General features: G+C 41.1%; 1 long non-coding RNA gene across 1 annotated transcript in view; it reads left to right on the forward strand.

Moving 5' to 3' along the window:
• Positions 1–24,088, forward strand: part of LOC309869383 — a 95,742-nt gene that overhangs the window by 70,682 nt on the left and 972 nt on the right. The gene's annotated exons all lie outside the window — the stretch shown is intronic.

Consider the following 24,088-nt stretch of genomic DNA (forward strand, 5'->3'; position numbering starts at 1 on the left):
GACCACTCACGCTGCGAAGGCAGTTCTTCTTACTCAGTCTTCTGGAAACAACCTCACAGACACGCCCAGAAATGTTTTACTAGCCTTGGGGTATTTCTTAGGCCAGTCAAGTTGACACAAATCCAACTGACACCCACCCCAGGGGGTCCTGTCAGCCTCACTGACATTCTCTGACATTCATTTATAGCCTTTTGTGGGCCTGGCACTGTGCTACGTGTTTTATTTGCACAATCACAGTTTGTCCTCTCGGCATAATGTGACAGGTGACGTATCATAATTATCTCCATTCTCCAGATGAGGAAACTGAGGTTGAGGGAAATCCAGCAACTTGCCCACGATCCCAGGGTGAGAGGCAGAGCAGACATTAAACAGAGTCCTCTCTGATACCAAAAGACTACGCCCAAAGCCCTAACCCTCTAATTATCCATTTCCAACTTGAAAACGGGTCCCTGGCTATTTCAAAGCATTCTATATAAAGCAGATATGAAAGTCAAGTGATATTAATGACATTGGTTAAGTAAACAATGTGATTTGTAGACTCTCTTGAATTAGGAGTTTTCTTTTGTGATAATGTATATCTCGCTTTGTTTTATAGATGAAACTGAGATTTGGTACCAAAAAAAAAAAAAACCTTTATGAAAAGCAGTTGGTCAGAAAAGCCATCTGGCAAAAACAGCCACTCTACACCTTCTTTCTTCCCAGGACCTAATGGGAAAGCATTAAATTGACCTCAACTCCAAGTTTCCCAGGGTTTGGCAGGCTGTCTCTTAGTGAGGGGTGGTGCGACCACACAAGCCGTCCAAACAGCTGCTCTGGGACCCGGCCACTCAGGGTGTGGCCGTTTGGGCCGTTGTGGACGGTAGCAGTGAGCAGACCCCAAAGCCAGGTTCTCGCAGGAGTCTCCTCGGCATCCAGGTGGTCCAGGAAGGTCTCAGCATTTTCTTCCAGCCCTCTCGTCTGTCCTCCGCCTTTATCCAGAAAGGTTGGCTGGATCAAGGGAGGCTTCCTTCCACTCCCAACTAGGAGAACAGTTGAGGAGGCAAAATGCCTCCCAGTGTGGGGGAGTGCCAGGCTTCCAAGCAGCCATGTGCCTATTTGCGGGAGCACTTGAGTACGAAACGGGCCTGTCAATATACATGGCAGTGTTCATCCCACTGCTGTGACTCAGCTGGGAGCGCGCTCTGCTGTGGGGGTGGGCCTGTCCTTTCCATTCCTCTCAGGATTTCCTGTGAGTTGAAGGATCACGAGTTGCTGCCAGAACGGGCATGTGCAGAAGGCAGGTAAAGTGGCACGTCAGTAAGGAACGAGCACTCTGGGTTTTTTGGGGGGAGTGGGAAGTCAAAACCCAGCGATTAACGCAGGAGGTTGGCTGGGGAAGTCAGAAAGGAAAGCGCACTGGCATTCCCATTAGGCAGAAAAGGACCCACAGAGCAGTTAGAAGACCCGGAGGGAAATAGAAGCTGAAGAACTTTCCCTACTTACACACTAATGATGTTTATCTGCACAGAGCCTGCTTTTGTGCTGGTGTTTTATATACAATTTAGGGGCCATTAAATTTTAATTCAAGATAATTCATTAGAAATGTAATTTATATTGGAAGTTTCAGCATAGTAACTCAAACATTTCAGAAACCTCTGTTTTTACTTACACTGTGTTTTGCCTCTACCACAGAGCCAACAGCTCGGATACAGTAACCCGCCCAAAATAATTGACTCCTACCTCCAACCTTGCTTCTGAATATTCAAACACACAGCTGTGGGAGTGAAGTGAGAGGCAGGAAACCTGACAGTGAAGAAAATCTCTCTGTTTCACATAAACTCGGGCACTTTGGGGGTTGGGAGATATGTTTTCAGGAGTGTTAGACACACTTCTTCCATCCTAATTGAGAACGTTGTTATCAGCATCTTGTAAATTACAAATGCAAAATTTAAATATTCAATTTAAATCAAATAGGAATGAATGAAGAAAAAAAACCTCAAAAACCCTCTAACAGAAAAAAAGTCTTCAATTTCTTAGATTATTCATATCAATTTATATCCCTACCCAGATACTGCATTTTCAGTTTAAAATAAAGGAATTGTATCAGTTTAATGATGTGTAAGGACATCATTAGGAATGGACATTAGAATCATAAAGATTTCAGTCAAATCTAGACCCCATCTGTTCATATGACATTGGACGAAACATTTATTCACTCTAAGCCTTGGGTCCTTGTCTGAAAACTGAGGACAAATAGTTCCTACATAATACATGTAATAGAGAATCGAAGTCTCCACCAGTTTGTAAACATCAGGGGAGTAAAGAATCTGAGGTTTTTGTGTTTTTCCCATCAGTTGCTATATCTTCAGTACCTAAGATTTTGTATAGCATGCCAGTATTTGTTGAATGAAGGAGATCCCATATGTGAATGTCTGTCACAGTTAATTCATAAAAATTTTTTCCTTCGATAACTCTACGTTACTCCATCTTCATTCCCACCTATTAATTCAAATGTTTAAGGCTGAATTTTTTTTTAAGGCTGAAAATTCTTTTGATTCAATTCCTATAATAAGTTCATCTTCAGGTGTCCTTATATATCTACACTAAGAATTATCTTTGAGACCTTTATTCTCTTTCCTTATCAAAGCTATTAGCAAGTACTGTTAACTCAACCTCCATAATATATCTCAGATCAGTTCACTTCTGTCCAGATCTACTGCCACTCTCTAATCTAAGCCACGATCCCCTAAATGTAATAACCTCACATCTGGTCTCTCCAGTTCCACTGTGTTTCTACAGTCCGTAGCTGGGTTTCCAGTCTTGTCTTGTATCCCTTTCTCTCTTGTCTGTGTTCCACTCATCCAGACTTCCTTTCCTTTCGTCACATACCAATCTCTTTCTGTTCTTAAACCTTCATGCTTGTTGTTCATTCTGCCTAGCACTCTTCTTACCCTGGCTTTTCTATCATGGTTCCTGTAGGCCTACCAGGTTTCTGCTCAAACACCCCTCTTCAGAGATACTTTCCCTCTTTACCACATTTTCTCTCCCAGTTATTTCCTGTAACACTTGGAATAAAATCCAAACTCCTTGCCGATAGCCCAAAGCATGATCTAACCATGCCCTGCCCGACTCCTTCAACTCATCTTCTGCCACTCTGTTCCTTGGTGCCACCTCTGTGCCAGACCCCTCCCCACCGTCCTCACTCAGGCTGCTCCAGTCAGGACAGAAGTAGACCTTATAAATCATATGAGAAATCAATATAAAATTGGAATGATAGCAAAAATACAGTAAAAGGTATAAAGATAAGAAAGCAAACAAAACACATGAAAATAGAGGATTAAAAAAGTAGTAGTGAGAAAACAGGAGAAATGGAAGACTGACAAAGGAGACACAACATTTGCGTAGAGGGAGTTCCCAAAAAGAAAAAGAAAAACATTTAACAAAACAAAAATATAAAGTTACAATTTAGGAACATTTTCTTAATTTTTTTTCAATTAAAAGTACTTAACTTGGGGTACCTGGGTGGCTCAGTGGGTTGAAGCCCCTGCCTTCAGCTCAGGTCATGGTCTCAGGGTCCTGGGATCGAGCCCCACATCAGGCTCTCTGCTCAGCAGGGAACCTGCTTCCTCCTCTCTCTCTGCCTGCCTCTCTGCCTACTTGAGATCTCTGTTTATCAAATAAATAAAATCTTTAAAAAAAAAGTACTTTATTTTATTTTATTATGTTTTGTTAGTCACTATACAATACATCATTAGTTTTTGATGTAGTGTTCTATGATTCATTATTTGCATATAACATATAACACCCAGTGCTCCATGCAATACGTACCCTCCTAAACTCAGAAAATGTTCTTTAAATATAGATCTGAGTCGCTATGTTTCAAGGGCACACTATGCCATGACAGAAAAAAATTAATTCACCATAGTTAATGATTAGTCTTATGTTGTTAGCATAATTATGAAATACTCCAAATACAGAAAGAAATGGACAGCCAGGCAAAACTATCAAATTACTTACAAAGGAAGGAAATTGTGTTGGCTTCGGAAATCTTCACCGCAGTTATAAATACCAGGAACAGTGAAGCAATGCCTGCAAAATACTCCACAAAGAAAGGGTACATCAACAATTCTGTATTCAGCCAACGTGCCCCTAAAGAATAAAAATTTCAGATGTTTTAAATATACAAGAATTCATGGAATATTGTTCTTTGGGGCACTTCATAGGGAAACGACCAGAGAAAAAATTTCAATTCATCAAGATATAATGGAGGAAACTACAGAAAAAAAAGACTGTTAGTGACCCTTGAATATATTTAACTGTACAATTAGGACGATTATACAAATTGCAGTTTGTGGCAAAGAAACGTAATGTAAATTGTACACGGCCTGATGATTAAAAAAGAGAACGCAAATTTTTTTTTTAATGGGAGATAAAAGAGAAAGAATGTGAGTGGAATAGTAAATCTCCCATCTGTAACAGCCAAGAGTTAAGCACTATAATTTAAAATGGACTTAGAAGCCTATATAACTCTACAAAAGAGAACATTAAGAAAGGTCACTGAATAAAGTTGGGGAGGGAAAGAGAGGGCGAAGAAGTGGAATAGTAAACCAGTTACCTTCATCATTGTTCATAAAGGGAAACTAATAAATTTTGTTTAATAAATTTTTAAAGATTAGGACTTAATGGTATTATATAAAGATATAATTATGAAAATATTAAAATAAACAAGTGTAAACCTCCCTAAATCCCAGCCAGACTTCCCACTGAAAACAATAAGTGGACAAAGCAAACAGGTCGTGTGGTAACAGACCTTTTTAAAGAAAGTTAGGAAGAGAGGGGCACCTGGGTGGCATGGTCGGTTAAGTGTCTGACTCTTGATTTCAGCTCAGATCGTGATCTCAGTGTCCCGTGATGGAGCCCCACGTAGGCCTCCTTGCTGAGTGTGGAGCCTGCTTAAGATTCTCTCTCTTCCTCTCCCTCTCTCTCTCTCTGTCCCTCCCTTCCACACACATGCACTCTCTCACTCTCTCAAAAAAAAATAATAATAATAATAATAAAAGCTGTTAAAGAGAAACGTGATATAACAGAATAACAAAATTAAGACCAAGCATTTTTGCCTATCAATAAGTGTAACTTGTCTTGACTCATCTATTTAAAGGAGAACTTTTACAAACTGAATCACAAAATAGAACCTACTTCACACCAAATACAAGGGAAAAAAATCAAAGATAAAGACTTCGAATAAAAGAGTGGTCAAAGATCTACCAAACCAAAACAGATAATATAAAGCAGAAGCCATCCTCTTTATATCAAACTAGTGGAAATCAGAACAAATAGCTACATAAGACAGAGAAGAGAAACTAATAATGCCGAAGTGTGCAATTCCCTATAAAGATATAGCAATTGTGTATATCTATCTGCCAAAAAAATCAACATGTAAAAACAGAAATTAAGGAGTTTTGGGGTTTTTTTTTTAAGGTTTTATTTATTTGAGAGAGAGAGCAGAGAAGGAGGGAGGGCCAGAGAGAGAAGCAGGCTCCCCACTGAGCGGGGAGTCCAACATGACGTGGGACCCTGGGATCATGACCCGAGCCAAAGGCAGACACCCAACCAACTGAGCCACCCAGGCACCCCAAAATTACAGGAGTTATAAAGAGGAATAAACACAATGCTTATCTTGGGGGACTTCATTTCACCTCTCCATCACATGACCCATCAACAGCAAAACCTAGCCTTGAGAATAGCATCCAGGGATGAGGTAACCCGTGGCCATGGGGCGCACCATTTGCAAAGGGAATGGTAATATACACAGCCACTTCCAGTTCAGTTTTAATTTCAATCTGCACTCAAGTGGCATCCCGCTGACACAACACATTCATAAGAAGAGGAGAGTTTCCTGTTCTTTTCATGAAGCTTAGTAACCTTGGTTTCTGGGACTCCTTGTTTTGGAAAAAAAAAAAAATCACTTCCTGATGATTTCTCTGCTGAAGAAAAATCTGATTAAAAACATAATTAGGAAATGAACATGCTTTAAATAAAGTTAGGCAAGGGATCCTTTTTTTTTTTTTTTTGCTTTGAATTCAACTTAAAATTTGAACACATTGTTTTTCTGTTCGAGAATGCACAAGGGAAAAAATAAAACACTTTTGCTTGCTGGGTGCTTCTAATAGGTGCTCAGTATCACAAAGACCATACAAACCATGGGATGGTGACAATTACTATGGCAACTAATACAATTTTCAAATTGAAATCCCCACTGTGAAGCCTGCCCACACAGAGCTCTGAGCTCTGGCATATCCGCTTCCACTTCGATGTACAGTGTGCAGATCGGGAAGCCCCTGCCATCTTGTAACCACAGTGAAGAAAACTGCTTTCATTAACTCTGCTACTTTATTTTCAGTTGACTATTTCACATGTCAGTATTCCATTCAAAACTGGAGACCAACGACTTGGACTCCCAGTCTAGAAAATTGCATCTAGAGCCCGAAGCAAACATGATATTAAATTAGCAATCCCATCCATATGTTTTCGCCTCAGTGCACTCAGAGCCATGAAAATAAGTTCATTAAAAATAACTCTTCTTTCACATAGTGGATTTTTTTTTTCTTCTCCCAAACCAGATCGTCATTTAAATCTGTGTGACTTGATTTTCTAAAATCAAGTCCCTCGTCTCCAGAGGGCCTTTCCTCAAATAAATGCCACGCAGAAAAGCTGATCCATGATTAAACTGTAAAGGGTTCTGTTTAAATTTGGTCCGGAATGTCCCTGTTTTGTTTTCAGAGACAACAGAACTTGAGGAATCTCATCATTCGCTGAGAAGGAGAGGCTCAGTGTGGAGATCTGGCCATTTGGGAAAAGCTGGAAAAATGGGGAGAGTGAAAAAGAGCACTGCCTCCCCTGGCAACGGCGCCCTCCTAATTGGGGAAAAACAAAGTCCCTGCACTGACTCCTGATGTGTTCAGCAAACATCACTATGTGATTTTTTTTTCTTCCTGCTTTTGCCTCAGAAGAAACAGGAACTTCTAGGGCAAGAAAACCAGAGGAAGGGACCCTCATCTTCTTAGCAGGACAGGTGCAGGAAAAAGGCAAACTAAGGTCTCTTCCACTAGGACATACAAAGTTAGGACATGTGAATCCAGTACTGAGATAGAAATTTTCCTCTGACAGCGAAGGCATCATCATAACAATCACAGTTAACCGGCCAACACTCACGGAGGGCTTCTGTGTACCAGGCATTGTTAAAACCGTTTTTCATAGACTCATTTAATCCTTACTTTCAGTGTACGGCTCTTGTCTCCGTTGTACAGATGAGAAAACAGAAACACCGAGGGCAAAACGTCTCTTGAGGTGTAGGGTAGAGCCACTATTAAACTAAGGCAGTCTGTTTTCAAGTTTTAGATCCCGAAGAGATGTAAGGCATCTGGGAAAGTATACAGCATTTCCCCCTGAGAGTTCGTGGGCTTTCAAGTTCTGTATACAAGGAAAAAAAAAAAAACCACTTTAATTTGTAAAGGTGTGTTTGATGGAACTAGTGTTCGATGAGGGGCTAATTGTACAGTTGAGGGAAAATGTCTCCTCGTGTGTGCTCAGACTAGGGGACCAGGAGAGCTAGGCTCCCACACCCAGCCTGTGGCCAAATGGTGAGAGCAGCCCTTTGAAAGATGAGTAAGCCTAAAGTTTGTAAGACAGGAGAAAGTGGCAAGTGGAGGCAAAATACAGTCAGCACATGATTAGTTCTGATTTATGGCTGGGAAACACTGGCCGTTCAGAGAGCTACCATAGCCAGTAAGTTCAGTTTTCTGTCCATGAAAACCGTCTCTTTATATTACTGCTGTAATACAGCAGACTTAGCCGCCTAAGACGACACCAATTAAGCACCTTTTAATTGAGTAGGTCAACAGTCTGCTATAGTTCTCACCAGAGAAAGAAAGCAAGCTGTCTGCAGTCTGCATTCTTTCCAGATATTCTAAGGGAGAAGTCATTCTTTGCTCATTTGGGTTATTGAAGCATTTAGTTCTTTATGGTAGTAAGACTGAAGCCCTTGTCTTCTGGCTCCTGTAATGGAGGTCCATTCCCAGCTTCTAGAAGCTACCACATTCCTTGTCTCCTGGCCCCCTCCTCTGTCTTCAGAGCCAGCAATGGCAGTTGAATCCTTCAAATTTCTCCACTCCCCCACCCCCACTGCTCTTTCATCTCTCTGACCCAAGTGGGAAAATCTTTTCCTTTTTAAGGACCTGTGAGAATAGGGCTTGTGGGTGGCTCAGTTGATAGGCATCTGCCTTCAGCTCAAGTCATGATCCCAGGGGATCATAGGTCCTGGGTCCTGGGATGGAATCCACATCCGGCTCCCAGCTTAGCAGGGAGCCTGCTTCTCCCACTCCTATTCTCCCTGCTTGTGTTCCCTCTCTCTCTCTCTCTCTCTGTTAAATAAATAAATAAAATCTTAAAAAAAAAAAAAAAAAAGGGACTCATGTGAGTAAATTAGGACAAGATAATCTCCTGAACTCAAGATCTGCTAACTTCCTTTGCCCTGTTAAGGTAAAATACTCACATTCCTACAGAGCTCTACATATTTATATCTCCAGGTCCAGAGATAAAGGCATGAGTGTCTTTGCAGCACATTATTCTGCTGCCACGCTTATGAATAGGAACCACGATTGGAAGACTATTTGTTCTTCTTTTTTCTCTTTAACAGCATTATCAAGGTAAAATTGATGTACATTAAGCTGCACATCTTTAAAATGTTCAATTTTATGAGTTTTGACATATGTATATAGTGTATACCCATAAATCCATCACCACCATCAAGATAATGAATACATCCATTATGCCTCAAAGTTTCCCCGTGCCCCTTTGTAATCCACCCCTGCCTCCTCCTTCTCATCCCCAGACAACCAATGATCTGCTTTCTGTCATTACAGATTCATTTTCTAGAATTCATTTTCTAGAATTTTATATAAATGAAATAACCCAGTAAGTATTTGGTAGGGGAGGGGTCAGAGGGGGTTGGCTTCTTTCATTCAGCATAGTTATTTTAAAATTCATCTGTATTGCGGCATGAATCATACTACTCTATGACCTAGCCTACTCTATGACCTAGCCATTCCACTCCTAAATGGTACTCATAGTGTTTCTGCCCGAAACAATGTGTTAGCAAGAAAAAACACAGCTCTTCTGATCTCCAGTCCAGCTAAGAGACAAGTACAAATCCCAGGATAACTTAGATACTTGAAATCTTTGACACTCAAACAATATCCTATTCCATCCGTCAGTTTTTGCTGTGTAAGAAACAAACTGACCGAAACTTGAATGGCTTAAAACGAGAGTCATTTTTCTGTGAATGGGTGATTCCGGGGAATTGACTAGGGACTGATTCAACGTCTCACTCCATGTCTGGTGGTTGCACTTTGCTGTCAATGGAAGCTGGCTGCCAGGAGGGTGACACAGATGAGTGGTCCCAGGTCTCCAGCAAATTTGTCCAGGTTTATATTCGTTTGGTGGCAGTCATGGGGTTTCCCCAGAGCAGCAAGAAAGGCAAGCCCCAATAAGCGAGGGCTTTTCAAGATTCTGTTTGCATCACATTTGCTAATATCCCAATGATCATAGCAAGTCACATGACCGAGCCCAGATTAAAGGGTGAAGAAATTCACTCCACTTCTTGATGGGAGTAACTGTGCAAAGAGTCATGCATACAGGTGTGGGAAGATTTCTTAACCTTTTCTGTAGTCTACCACACGTATGTCTCTTTTTCCTTCATTACCTCTACTTCCTCACTACCCATTCATACCGCAAGCCATATTTCAAATTCAATGTCCTTACCCATCACTCAGCAGCATCTGGTCTCTCCCAAGTTACCAATGACCTTCTTGTTTTTTGCTAAATTGAGGGAACCCATTTCACTAACCATCTCACTTGGCATCTTGGTATCATTTGACATAATCTCTTCCACTGGCTTTGATGACACTACTCTTTTCCTGATATCCCTCTTAGCTATTTCTTCACAGGTTCCTTTATGTAATAAGTGTTTAACATAATTCCTGGCTTAAGACATACATTTTAAAATTGGTTTGCTGAGTGAATGATTAAATGCATAAATAAATAAGCAAATAAAATGGGATTGTGTTCCTCTACCCACCAATTAATTATTGCAGATTGCCGAGCTACAGTTACTATGTTACTGTGTCTATGCTGATGACTTCCAGTTTTGTCCAGATCTCTTCCCCAGACAGGCATGTATTTGGAAGTTCTACCAGAACTTCTTCCAACTGGCTCTCCAAACTCTACCTATCCCAATCTGATCTTACTAACCTCACTGCCTGGATCTACTTACTTTTCTTCCAGATTCTTCCACAATCAGCCCAATCACCCAAGCCAGAAATCTGAGTTGTCGTCCTATTTGTTATCAAGTCCTGTTGTTTCTTCCTTTTGAAATCTGCCCCCCTTATCTCCAAACAGATTGTTTCTGGTACATTTATTTAGGACCTCATTAGTCCTCACCTAGACTCCTACCACCACCCAACTCAGTGTTTGCAAAATCTCCCTGAGGACAGGAAATATGTTTTACCTGGCCTGCCCCAAATCTTCCCAGTAAGAATCTCTCAGGAAGGAGCCTGAGAATCTGTATGTTTAAAAAGCAGTCCAGACAATTCTTGTTATTGGAAAATTGGGGGGGAACCTGTCCTAATTTGCCTCCCTGACTGCAGAACTGCAGTCTACAAACTGCACTCTACAATCCCCTCACCACAGCATTCCCAGAGTGACCTGGGAATTTAAAATACGAACTTAATCTTAACATGTCTTTGCTTAAAACATTTCCATAGTTCTCCGTGGTGTATAGGATAAGATTCACATTCTTTAACAGAGCCTTCCTATCTCTTCACCCTTATCTTTCAGTCCTCCCCCGTGATGGCCCCCAAACCTTAGTCTTAACTCTTTCCAAAATGCAGCGTGCCTGCCCTTTCCCACCACTGCACCAGCCATCCCAGCGACCTGGGTGACTCATCTTCCTAAGCCTGTCTTCACCACATGCTTTTCTCCCTTAACCCTTAAGGTGCTCTTCTGAGCACTTTGGAAATAACAACTCGCATATTCATTATTTACAATCCTGGGATGGGTAAGTGGTGGGTACTGTTATAATCTCCACTCGTGGAAAAAAGTGAGGGACATTTGCCCAGAGTCATGCACTGTTTCTGGCAAAAATCAAGACCTGAGCCCAGACAGCCTGACTGTAGGATCTACACATTTAGCAATCATGCTCTAGTGCCTCTGCTTCATCTGGTTAAACCCATTCTTATTCAAAGCTCAGTTCACGTGTTCATGCTTTCTGGAAGCCTTCTTAGATCCCCCAGTCTGAATTAGCCTTCTGGGCTTATTTTTGTCACAGCGCTTAAAGCACTATACAGTTAGAGTCTCTTTTCTTGTCTTACAAACCAGACTGTATGTTCCTTAACAGAGGGCAATGCATTTTTTTTTTTTTGTCCCTAAACCCTAGCATAAGGCCCAGCATGAAGGAAGTACTAACTGTAGGATGAATTAAAAAAAAAAAAAAAAGAAGAAGAAGAAGAAGAAGAAATGAATGCGTGAACAAATGCATTTATTAGCTGATAAGGAAGCAACAGGGGATATCAATAACAGACCATCTGAACCTTCTGCTCCTGAATCATCAAGTCATCCGTCCGTGATTTCATGGGGCTTTTCAATTTTTGGCATACGAGGTGGCCTACCTTTGTATCAAAAATAAACTCTGGAGTCTTCTTACAAATTCTACAAATTTTCGTGGGAATTCAAATTAAACGCATGATTGGACATTGATTTACTTAATCTACTCAGTAGATTTCTTTTATTTCTCTGTGTCAAGCATGAAAGTTAAAACTATTTCTAGACCTTTCATCTTAGCTCAGCTTTCCCCTTAATTTCTTCACTCCAAAATGTTGAACAAAACAGGTCCCTTTTTGTGGTCGGAAAGTTTGGCTTTACATAGAACCTTTCAACACACAACTGTCAGCACCTGATTATGGGTCATTTTTTAGCCTCTGACTTTCACTTCCTTCCTTAAATAGGTCTTTCAGATGAATCATCTTCAGCTACTCTGTGATTATGCAGGGAACGGTATATAAATGAACAGGATGCACTCAGCTCCTTCCTACCTTTATCCTTCTGGGCTCAGATTTCAGGGGTTCATTTTCATTCAGTAAAAAGTTGAGTGACTTCTGGGTGCTGGGTTTTGTGCAAGCCGTCAGTTCATTAGGATTTGCAACAAGAGTGAAAGGAAACGAAGAGCTGAGAAAACTCACATGCACTGGCTTTCGGCCTCTTAGCATTTCTGGTTTGAAGAGAAATTTAGTGGGAAAGAACTTAGATGAGCTCTTATAATAGTTGTGTAATTCATTTTCTGCACTCCGTGTCATTATTAAAACAGGTATGTGTGTGTGTATGTAATCACTCAACCAGCACGGTAGCAGAGCCCCATGGCTATTCAAAAATTTTTCTCTCGGGGCGCCTGGGTGGCTCAGTGGGTTAAAGCCTCTGCCTTCAGCTCAGGTCATAATCTGAGTCCTGGGATGGAGCCCCACATTGGGCTCTCTGCTCAGCAGGGAGCCTGCTTCCTCCTCTCTCTCTGCCTGCCTCTCTGCCTACTTGTGATCTCTCTCTATCAAATAAATAAATAAAATCTTTAAAAAAAAAAAAACTTCTCTCTCTCCCTATACCATGAATACGTCATCAAAGCCATTCCTATAATATACATGCCAACAATTGCAGCTCTCTACTTATTGGATCACTTCTGGAAAACAATATATTTTGGCTGTTACCATCTGTATGCATGTCCATGAATATTAATGGGAAAGAATCCAATTTTTTCCTATACAAGAACAAGAAAAGTCAAAGGCCCAAGATCTGCAATATTGGAAGATACTAGAATGGAGTAAGGAAAGAGGAAATTTAAATAGGAATTCTTGTCTTTCGTATGAATGACATCCTAAATATGTATGATCCCGACCTACATTTCTACAGTGGAAGGCTGTTCCCCGAGTGAGTCACAGCAGTGCTTAACGTCCTGCAATGGGACATATGAGGTGTAGAGACACCAGAACCCCAAGCTGAGTACGTAAGGGATTAAAGCAATCATATGCAGGATGTCAGATTCAGTAGGTTTTAAGAGAGATTTTGTACCTCCATAAAGGTGCAGAAACTACTCCTTTAAGTCTTTCCATCCCGCTGAAGAAGCTCAGCTTCTTTGTGCAGCTTCTTCCCTCCCTCTATGTTGTGAGAAGAGAAGAGGAGAAATGACAAAGAAAATAATGCTTTGGGCCATTAGTGATGGAGAACCATCAAAGAATGGATGGAGAGCACATTGCCTTGGAGGTAGTAGGAAGGACTTACAGAGTCAGTTCTGATAGAGAGCAAGAGAGGGTGGGTGGGCAGACGAGATGCGGACAGCCCAAACTAGGGGAGAGGAAGTGGTTCCGAAAAGAAGCTAAGAGTGAGGGTAGCTATGGGGCGTGAAAGCAGCTTACGTCAAAGAGAAGAGAGGAATTTTGAGGAAATTTTCCAAGAGCTCTGTGTACCTTTCCCAGTTTTTGAGAGATACAAGTAACATGGACAGAGATTCATTTTGTGCTGTTGGTAGCTGATCTACTTTGCACACGATGGTGCCCCGACATTCATGGCTCTTGGCTTTATAAACATTGCACATCCTTCATTGCAGTCTTAGGAAAATCACCTTCGCCAGCATCTGGCCAGCAGGGTTTGCTGCCTCTGGCTGACTTGATGAGAACCCCGTGCAGCCTTCAGGCTGACTCATCCGACACGTGGAGCACTTTACCCTTGCTCCTTCCCCATAGTAGGTTGTAATGTCCTTGATGCCAGGAAGTGTCTCTTTTTTATCTTTACGTTTTGTGTTTTATCAGGTGGGAGACCTGGGACATGATGAGATATTCAGTTAACTAATCAACCAATTCTAGGCTACATGTGAACGTTTGCTAAATGAGACAGTTAAAAGGTGTGAAGACAAAGCCAAGGAGCTTCGTTTTTTTTTTTTTTTTTTTTTTTTTTGGTGGCATTTCTACGGTTACCACTTTCTGGTAATCTCATCAACTATTCTGATTATCTCATCAACTATTCTGATTCTGCAATATATGTGGAATTGAAGAACTAGCATGTACAGGTGTTCACTGATGTCTTAATTGCTACCACTGTCCTTACTGACCTTACCAAAGTAGTCCCATTTTAGCATTATATTGAGAATTCAGTGGCTATTACTACTTTTTTTTTAAAGATTTTATTTATTTATTTGACACACATACAAACAGAGAGAGCTAGAGAGGGAATACAAGCAGGGGGAGTAGGAGAGAGAGAGGGAGAGGCAGGCTTCCCAGCAACCAGGGAAGGGGCTTAATCCCAGGACTCTGGGATCATGACCGAAGCTGAAGGCAGATGCGTAACAACTGAGCCACCCAGGCCCCACTGGCTATTACTACGTTTTAACACCGCCGAACATCTCACTAACTTAAAACACTGTTCTACCAGGAAGTCGTTTTATAAGTAGCATTAATAACACATGTTCTTCCACCATTCTTGTCTAAAACTTAACTAAAAAATAAGCCATTTTTAATTCTCATCATTTTATGAAGGGGCCCGTGAAATCGTAGCTAGGTTCCCACACTACGTGTTTTGATTGTCTGGAAATCCTTGTTGTCTCTTAGATATTATTCATCTATGGAAAAACCCTACCATCTGTGGATCCAAACTAGCGGTGGGCTGTGGGCAGTATATGGTACTAAGATCTCATGGCTGGGTGGGAGCGCCTGCTGAGACTCTAGAGGGAGGGCACTGTGCTCTAGTAACTGTGAGGAGTTGAAAAGGAGAACATTTGTTCTCTGACAATGAACTTACATACAACATGCATGACATAAGTTGCTGTGATATGAAATGACAAACATTTTTGTTTTTAATCTGCATCCACACACTTCTCTGTCATGCATTCCCAGACTTGCATTTTCAGCTGTGTGGTTGCTAACTGAACACACATGGCCAGATAGGTTTGTTTATGACCAAGTAAAGTGGAAGAGTCAGGTGGAGATGACAGGCACGGGCAGGACAGCGGTGAGTGGCTACGCGGCAAGTGGTAGGTCCCGTGCCCTCAGTGAGCCTCCATTTCAGAGAAAGAGCGGATGTCTACCTCTGTAGTGGGTCGGGAAGAGGAAACTGGGCTAACATGTGGAAGTGCCTAGCAGAGAGCACTCCATAACCATGCCTTTTCTTTCCATTTTTGCATTTTATTTTGACCTCTGGTTCTTAGCTCACGGTAAAGCCTGCACCTTTTTGACAGTTCTGCTTCTCAGATTAAAAAATAAAAACAAAAACACAGCAAGGGCAGGTTTCCTATGATATATACCCAGCAGCTCCACATACTGTTTGCTACAAAGGCGTGAAGCCGTACACACAAGCAACAAGGAAGTAGCATTAAATGTATTACTACCAAGAGCTGTTCAGATATACATATAAATACTTAGCTATTTAAAAGATACAAAGAGGGATAAATTTAAAAGAGAGGAAGTTTCTGTGGAACCAGGACATGTAACTTGAAAAGATATTGTAAGTAAGGTCTGATGAAGCAAAAATGTTATAATGTTAATTTTGGATTATGATATAATACACAAGTAAAAAAAGAAAATCTGGGAAGCATAGGAATACAAAAAGAAAAATGCATAAAACCAGCCATAAACTCATACCAGATATAAACTCTGTTAACATTTAGGTTTTCTGTCCAATGTTTTTCTTCATATATAATCTATATTTTTACCTATCTTGAGCTATACTATCTATATGGCTTTGCATCTTGTTCTGTTCTCTTAGGTTATGTAATAAGCCTTTTCCGTGCTATTAAACATTTTCTGAGGAGTGTTTGGGTAGCTTAGTCGGTGGAGCATCCGACCCAATTTCAGCTCAGGTTATGGCATCAGGGGTCGTGGGACTAAGCCCTGCATCAGGCTCTGCACTCAGCACGGGGTCTGCTTGGGATTCTCTTTCTCTTCTCCTTCTGTCCCTCATCCCTCTTTCTCTCTAAAATAAATAAATAAATCTTTAAAAAATTTTTTTCTGAAATCATGGTTTTTAATGGCTGCCTGTTATCCACAAGATACATGCACAATTACTCTGAATTTGACTACTTACCTGTTATTAGTCATTTGTATTAATCCAAATTTTTCACTTTTAACAGAATTTTACCTGATGAGAATGATGTCATTTTAGTTAAAAGTTAAATTTTGACCAATGTGACACAAACCTTATAGAACAGACAATGAGGAGAAAGAGTTGAAGGGGAACAGCTCAAAATAGAAAGCCAACATGGAATTATGTTATCTTTAATATGCTGTCAGAAAATATAACAATTCAATTGTACTTCTAAGTAAGTTAGAAACATCTTAAAGAAGTCAGAGAGCATTTACTTACACCAAGGAATAGATAGGAATTAAACAGTGAAGAAGGCTATGTTCTTTCCCAAACACTGATGAATGTGAGACTTGAACTGATTCTTGCTGTCATACTTGGTCTCTGGAAAGTGTCCTCTGTAATAACAAGATGCCGTATTTAACAAACACCAAATGGCAGAATGACATCTGGGTAATAAAACAGATAAGGAGGCCATCTTGTGCACAAGTTGAGCTCAAGTGAACTCTGGCATGACCATCAAAGAGTGTGAGGAGAGTAGGCAGGGGGAGAAGGGCAGAGGAAGGATATCTTCCGTTCCAAACCATATCGTTTCATCTGAGTCTTTCCTGGTCGTCGTCTTCTCCAATGTCTCCCTTCATCACAAACTCTACACGCTGTAGGTGTGCATACACTGTCCGTTCAGAGACTCAACTAAGTCATAACAGGACAAGGACACTTGGAAGGACAAATTCAGTATTCATGATTGTCACACCTCCTTCAGCTCTTTTGTGAAACACTGGACAGTCTCTTCTGGTGTAGAACCAAAAGGTTGAGAAGACTGTATTGGGTGTGGTAAAAGAGCACCTCATTTGACTTCCTGAGGCCCAGCAACTAATCTGTCCTTGAGGCGGGGGTTCTCGTCCCTTATCTTCCCAATCTTCTATTCACCAGTCTTACAGCAGGCAGGTCAGGCTCTCCTACACCCTTATTTTTAATATTTATTTATTTATTTATTTTGAGAGAGAGAGAAACAGAGACAGAGAGCATGAGAGGCAGGAGAGAGAATCTCAAACAGACTCGCCTGACGTGGGCCTCAGTCTCATGACCACGAGATCACAACCTGAGCCAAAACCAAGTGTCAGATGCTTATGTGACTGTGCCACTTTGGCACCTCTCTGGTTCCCTTTGGATTAATAACTTAAGTGTAAGCTACACTCCTTTGTAGGATCCCTTGGTTTCTGGTTGAATCTACTGTCTTGAATAGCCACCTCCTCCATCCATGAAGGAGGCCTCTGGCTCCTTTCTGTGAGGAAGGAACATGTGCAAAGAGATAGGGAGAGAACTGTCCTGGCACAAGATCTATATGTCCTTAGCTCATTTTAGACAAAATCAGATGCACTTGCCACACTTTCCCAGGGCGGAAAATGGCAGGAGAGTTTGAGCTGCTCAAACACTTCTTGCTATTTCCTTGGAGTTGAGGGAGCAGAGGATATGGGAAACAGTATGGAGAAGCCAGTGCCCCTGGAACATCCAGAAACATGGAGATCTCCTTCCAGGAAAGTCCACTTTCCATAGGCAAGACTGCACAGCCCTGTATCAACCCCAAGATCCACAACCATGCATTAGTGTCCCCTCTCTCCATAACACTTCTCAGGAGCTCGGAACCTGATCCACTGGTTCTTTGTCTAGCCTTTTAGTTATAACAAAATGCACTTTCAGAGTTCGTTCTCTTCTCCAGGCTTTCCTCCCTATACCATATCTTTTGATTTAGACAAAAATCCCATTTTGTGGATTCACAGAACATGTTTACATGTGAAAGACAAGCTCAAGGGGAGTCTGGTACATTTACAACTCTTGAAGAGAAGTATTTATGGCTTAGCAGGAATAATAATGTAGTGCATATTTAATGAGTCCTTAGCTAGATGCCAGAAATTCTAAGTGTCTTAAATCTTATATGCTTACTATATGTTATATAACTGACTTATCCCAGTATTTCCAACATATCAAGATTCCTTCTAACACAACCTATTCCCATTTCATAGAAGAGAAAGTTGAGGATCACACAGAATACATCATGGAGTCAGGACTCAAGACCAAAGCCACGCAACCCCAACATCCATGCTCTGGCCCCTATTCCATATGGTTTCTTGCTCTGGATAACTCTCCCATTGCTGTCTCTGGCACTTCCCTGTTCGGGAGGGTGGCATTTTCTGACATCCTGCAGATATTGTGAGGACGTAGCCACCTCACAATATGATACTTTAGTCCCAATAATTTGGCAGCTCTGAAATGATTGTTTATCAGCCTGGCTAGACTAAATTTCCCTGCTGGTCACCTTTTTTAAGTGGGCGTGGAAAGGGAAAACTATAGAACCATCTTTTGACTGCCATCCTAAAAAGTAAAATGGCATTTTGAGTAGTCTTTCCATATGCCTAGCCTTTGTCACAGGAATGAAAGGTGCTATTTCCATCGAAAACCTCCTTTCATCTCACTGCCCCATTTCCAGATCGGCTAATATGCACAGTGAAAGCCACAGCCTTTGGCTGGACCACAGGATGCTGCAAGCTCCTCTTACAGCCCTCACTGCCTTTCTCCCTAGTTGTGAGTTCTCACTGCTCCCAGGGCACCTGCCATCCCTCCCACTCCGCTCGTCCCACCTCCACCCTGGCAGCGCCAACCACCTCAAGGACCACTTCCTCCTTGGCACCTCCCAGGTCCCCGGGCACCCTTATCAGCCCTCACGCAGCACCCTCTTCAGTCATACTCATTTCACCAGCTCGCCACTTTGTAAGTCATTGGAAGCCCATTTTAAATTCATGGATTGCACGTCTCCCCATCTCCCCAGCCAGAAAGTAAGGTCAGTGGGGATCAACATTACAGTCTTCATATAATGCAGGTGTTAACTGCAAGGATGCTGATTCAGGAAACAGATTATTTGGTGCCTGGCACAAGCGAGCATCTATATATTATAACTTCCATACTAATCTCGGTAATTCTTTTTTTTTTAAGATTTTATTTATTTATTTGACAGAGAGAAAGATCACAAGTAGGCAGAGAAGCAGGCAGAGAAAGAGGGGGAAGCAGGCTCCCTGCTGAGAAGAGAGCCCGATGTGGGGCTCGATCCCAGGACCCTGAGATCATGACCTGAGCTGAAGGCAGCGGCTTAACCCACTGAGCCACCCAGGCGCCCCTAATCTCGGTAATTCTTATTTTGGGTGTTTTCATTCTTTAAAAATATGGGCACATGCTTAAAAGGTATCGAACTATGACAACCCTGGTACAATTGGGCATGAATTAAGATAAGAAGCCAGAGAAGACTAGTTCACTTTAAAGCAGTGATTCTCAACTGGGGATAAATATCTGGAGATATTTTTGGTTGTCACAACTTGGGAGGTCAGGGATCTAGGGGACAGAGACCAGGAAGACTATTAAACATCGTAAAATGCACAAGAGAAACCACCCCACCCCGCCCCACCCAACAAGGACATATCCATCTCAGGATGTCAGGAGTACTGAGGTTGAGGAACCCTCATTCAGAAAGAAGAGGGTTATCCCAAGCATTGCCCAATTTGGGGGGCAGTTCATTGTCCTGATGCAGAGAATGTTGATTTTATTTTTAAGGTTGGCATCTCAATCACTTTAGCTAAATATACTGACGTGCAGCTTGTTTCATCTTTACGTGCAAAATGACAAGCTCAGCTTTTAAAATTATTTTTAATAATGTTTTTGGATGCGGGACAAATCAGTTCTCCAATTCTTCAGTATAATCCTCGGGTTAGAAGCGTCCTTAGAAATGATCTGGTTCGGGGTGCCTGGGTGGCTCAGTGGGTTAAAGCCTCTGCTTTCCGCTCAGGTCATGATCCCAGGGTCCTGAGATCAAGCCCTACATCGGGATCTCTGCTCAGGGGGGAGCCTGCTTCTCCCCCCCTCTCTCTGCCTGCCTCTCTGCCTACTTGTGATCTCTGTCTGTCAAATAAATAAATAAAGTCTTAAGAAAGAAAGAAAGAAAGAAAGAAAGAAAGAAAGAAAGAAAGAAAGAAAGAGAGGATGGATCTGGTTCAACCCATTTACTTTGCACATGAAGAAAGTGAGGCCAGATCTGAAGTCCCCTGACCCATATTCCAGGGCTCTTTGCAGTATCACAGGACGCAGCCATCATGTAAATGAGGAGCAAATTCTTCTTCGGGAGATTATTTCTTTCTGAGCACAGATTTTAGACTCTCTGTATCCAGAGACTGTGCTCTATTAACTCGATTCACTAATCTTAAGTCAGAAAATAATGGCCAGAGTAATAGATGCTGAAACATTTGTCCTCTGAAGAAACAAGATCAAACACTAAAATTCCTTTTTGGAAATGAAAGTTCTAAAACCATCTGGCATTTTTGACTTTTAAACTCATTTAGGTAATACATTTCAGAATATTATCTGGTTTGCTTCAGGGAATTATGTTTTAAGCCTTTACCTTTGTTAGATATCAGTGAATATTTTCTTGGTAAATAGATTACGAGTATGAGCATTGAGATAAGGAAATCTTAATAAAAATATTTCAAGAATAACCTTGAAATTTTGTGTCCTATGTAATTAACTCTGGTTTTCACTTCATTGCCAAGGGACTTACTGGAATGGAGAGGTTAATTAACTTATTTATAATCATGCAGTATATTATTGGTAAAGAAAGGATTAAAGTACTTATTCTTTCTGTTTCAGTTTGATTTGTTTTGTTTTATTTAGCAAAATAAACTGCCCTTAAATGACGCATTCATTGGAATTCCCAGTTTGTTATTCAGCCTACCTCTTGTCAGAGGGCTGAGAGCTTCTGAGCTCTCAGACAAATGCGAAAGAAAATGAGTAATAAAAGTTGATGTCACTAATTTCTTAATACTAGCTATTGAGCTAAGTTAATTGAAATATTTATGATGTGAAGGTTACAGATCAAGTTATCCCTTTCCTCCCCACCATTCGTATTTAAACTTGTGCATTTGTCCCAAAGAAGGCTCAGTGGAAATGCGTGGAGAGATTAGCTTCAATCGAACCCTTCGACTCAAGGAAAAACACAAAACAAGGTTCTGCTCATCAAGGAAAATGTCACTAGTTCCTATTTTGGTTCAAAATAAGGAACAGAAAGGAGGGCGAGCAGACTGGAACTTCTTGCAATGACTCGGCTGGGATTTAGAACAGAAGGAGGAAGTTACTTTCCAGAAGTTATGCTTGAAGTATAAAGAAATGTGTCGCTGGCATATGAATACCAGACAGGCTGACAGCACTCGTAGAGGTAGAAACGATGTACAGAATAAATAGCCACTAAATGTAGTGACAACTTTGAGTGACAGATGAAGAATAAAAATGAACAGTTTTTCTGATAACATGTCAGGAGACAAATGCCTCCTTCCTCCAGAAGAAAAAGATATGTACACTTGTGAGTGCAGACAGCCTTCCATCTGGTGAACTCTTTTGCCCTTGCAGAGTTATAATTTGGGCCCCAAAATGGAGCAGTCCCTTTGTAGAAATTGTTACCTTTTCATTTCATTGAAGGTTTACAGCAGTTTATTCTGACTGTTTCTGCTCAGTTTTAACAATGTGTTTTATACTAACATTGTCCTGTCTGCTGCGTAATAAGAAACCCAAGAATAGGCCAGGCATTTTATCTTCTGTAGACGAAAGGCCATCGTAAGTTCAAACGTTCTACTCGGAGCCAATCGGTATGAGTTCTTATACCAAAGATCTGTAACGTTTTAGAAGTCATCTGCTTATAAAATCATAAGACAACAGATTTTTGTATCAATTTAACTTTGTCGAAAGTAAGTCAAGACGATGTTATAGAAAAAACTTAGAAATTATATAGTACCTGTCTATGTCCGGCAATCAATAAAGTCTTGCCTTTGCCAGCAAAAGAAACTTGAATAAATATTATTTAAACTTCCCCCAAGAAATTTCTGGTGTGGATCAAAGAGCAGAAAAGAAAATAATGGGCCCGTACCTCAGACTACCATGTTTGTAGGTCCCCGGGATAATGGAAATCCTGTGGTGACAGCCTCTCACCACGATGGCGGGTGTCTTCGGAGATACATTCCTATAAAGGTCCCTCTGAGCTTGGGGAAGAAAATGTTAATTAGATAATATAATGTACTGTGATCACTTTTAATCATCCTATGCTATCTGAGAAAATTCGGATCTAGTATTAGACCAATATTTGCTTTCAGCTAAGGAGAAATGGAAAATGTTTGTATATCACAAAGATCTGTGAGTCCAAACAAATGAAAGAAAGCCTATTATGGAGTTATCTCCTCAGTTATGGGAATTCTCCAGCTATACAGAAGACAATTTTGATAAGTATCTCTCAGGGGACCTTTTCTATTTTTTTAAATAATTGATTACGGCCATATTAACATACACTGTTATTGAGGGGATTCTCACTTCTGCCAAGATATTCCAAGAAATAAGTTGAAGTGTTACTTTCATATGCTATTAAAGTGCACTATTTCTGCATTGAGGTTTCATATTATGCATCATGGCAATTACTGTTCCTCTTAGTGAAATGATCAGAAATGCACTTTGCCCAAACTTCAGTTTCAATATTGGCACAATGTCAAAACTTTTCTTTCAGAAACAACTACAACAACAACACAGCAACTGATGGTTGTTCTTTTATGTTTAATATTCGAATTAAAAGCAAACAATGGATGGACAAGGCAGAGCCCTTGCAGAAAACTCACCTCTTTGTCCTCAGAGCTCCCCTTTCCCGTCTCATCTCCTCGGCTAGAGTGATTTCTCTTTGATCCTTCCCCAGCTCCCACCTACTCTTGTCTGCTTAGCCTTTGGAAGGACGGATTTGTTTCATGACGTTCATCCTCCTCCTGACCTCTGGGGCGCACTCACAGAGCCCACATTATGATGTCTTCAAGTCTAAAGCTCAGTGTGGATGTAATTTATTGAGCATTTCCCACAGGCTGGGCACCATGATAAGTACTCGACAGCCATCATTTCCTTCAAATGTCATCATAACCCTCTGAGCTATGCTATTCCCTTTGGCCTATGAAGAAACCAGAGCTTAGAAAGGAAGAAGACATGCAGGTAGAAATTCAAAGTCTGGATTCAAACCCAGATCTACTCATTTTTGCAAGAGAAAGGATGAACTACTCTCTTCCTTCCACAAGGTAGACACTGTAAGAAGAACAAAGGGCTTGTTCAGAATGGAGTTGAGTATGTGCCAACTAGAAGTCTCTAAGGTTCCATTTGTACGACCAGTGAAGAGAGGCCTTAGGGGAAAGGGAGCCAGCCAAGTGACCCTTCTTTCAATCTCAGCAAGCATAAAGGGAAAAGAGGATGGGAAACGAAAAAGAATTCGACTTTACAAAATGTTGAGAATTACTGATTCTGCAGAGGGAGAAACATAAAATATGCTAGATACTGTTCTATGTACTTCATAAATATTTGTTCATTGACTCCTTATAATAACCTATAAAATGGATATTACTGCCATCTTCACTTAACAGATGGGAAAACTGAAATATAAAAAAGTTGAATTCCTTAACCCAAACATGGGATTAGTAAAGACAAAATTAAGATTTAAACCCAGGCTATTTGGTTCTAGACCAAGCACATAAGCATGGTATATGACCCCTGACAGAAAACTATTTTCTTCTTTTTTGGAGGCTTAGACCAGTGCTTCTCAACCTAGGGTCCAAGATCCCCCGGGACCCTCAAAATTTTCAAAGAGGCTCTCAGGTTCTCTTCAAGAGCTTTAAAACTTTATGTTAAGTTCTCTGCTGAAGGGAGGTTTATTCTTTGGGAAGGTTGGTTGTTAAGAGCGACCTCGTGTTCAGAGGGGCCTCAGATTCAGGATCTTCCAAAAAGAGAGAAAAGAGCAGACAGGACTGGTGTGGGCAGTAGGATCTGATATACTATTCACCCCGCAGGCCCTCCTCAGTTGGTGTCCATTTCGTGAAGGCATTCCCCA

This window comes from Mustela nivalis (genome assembly GCF_964662115.1).
Source record: "Mustela nivalis genome assembly, chromosome: 7".
Lineage (NCBI taxonomy): Eukaryota > Metazoa > Chordata > Mammalia > Carnivora > Mustelidae > Mustela > Mustela nivalis.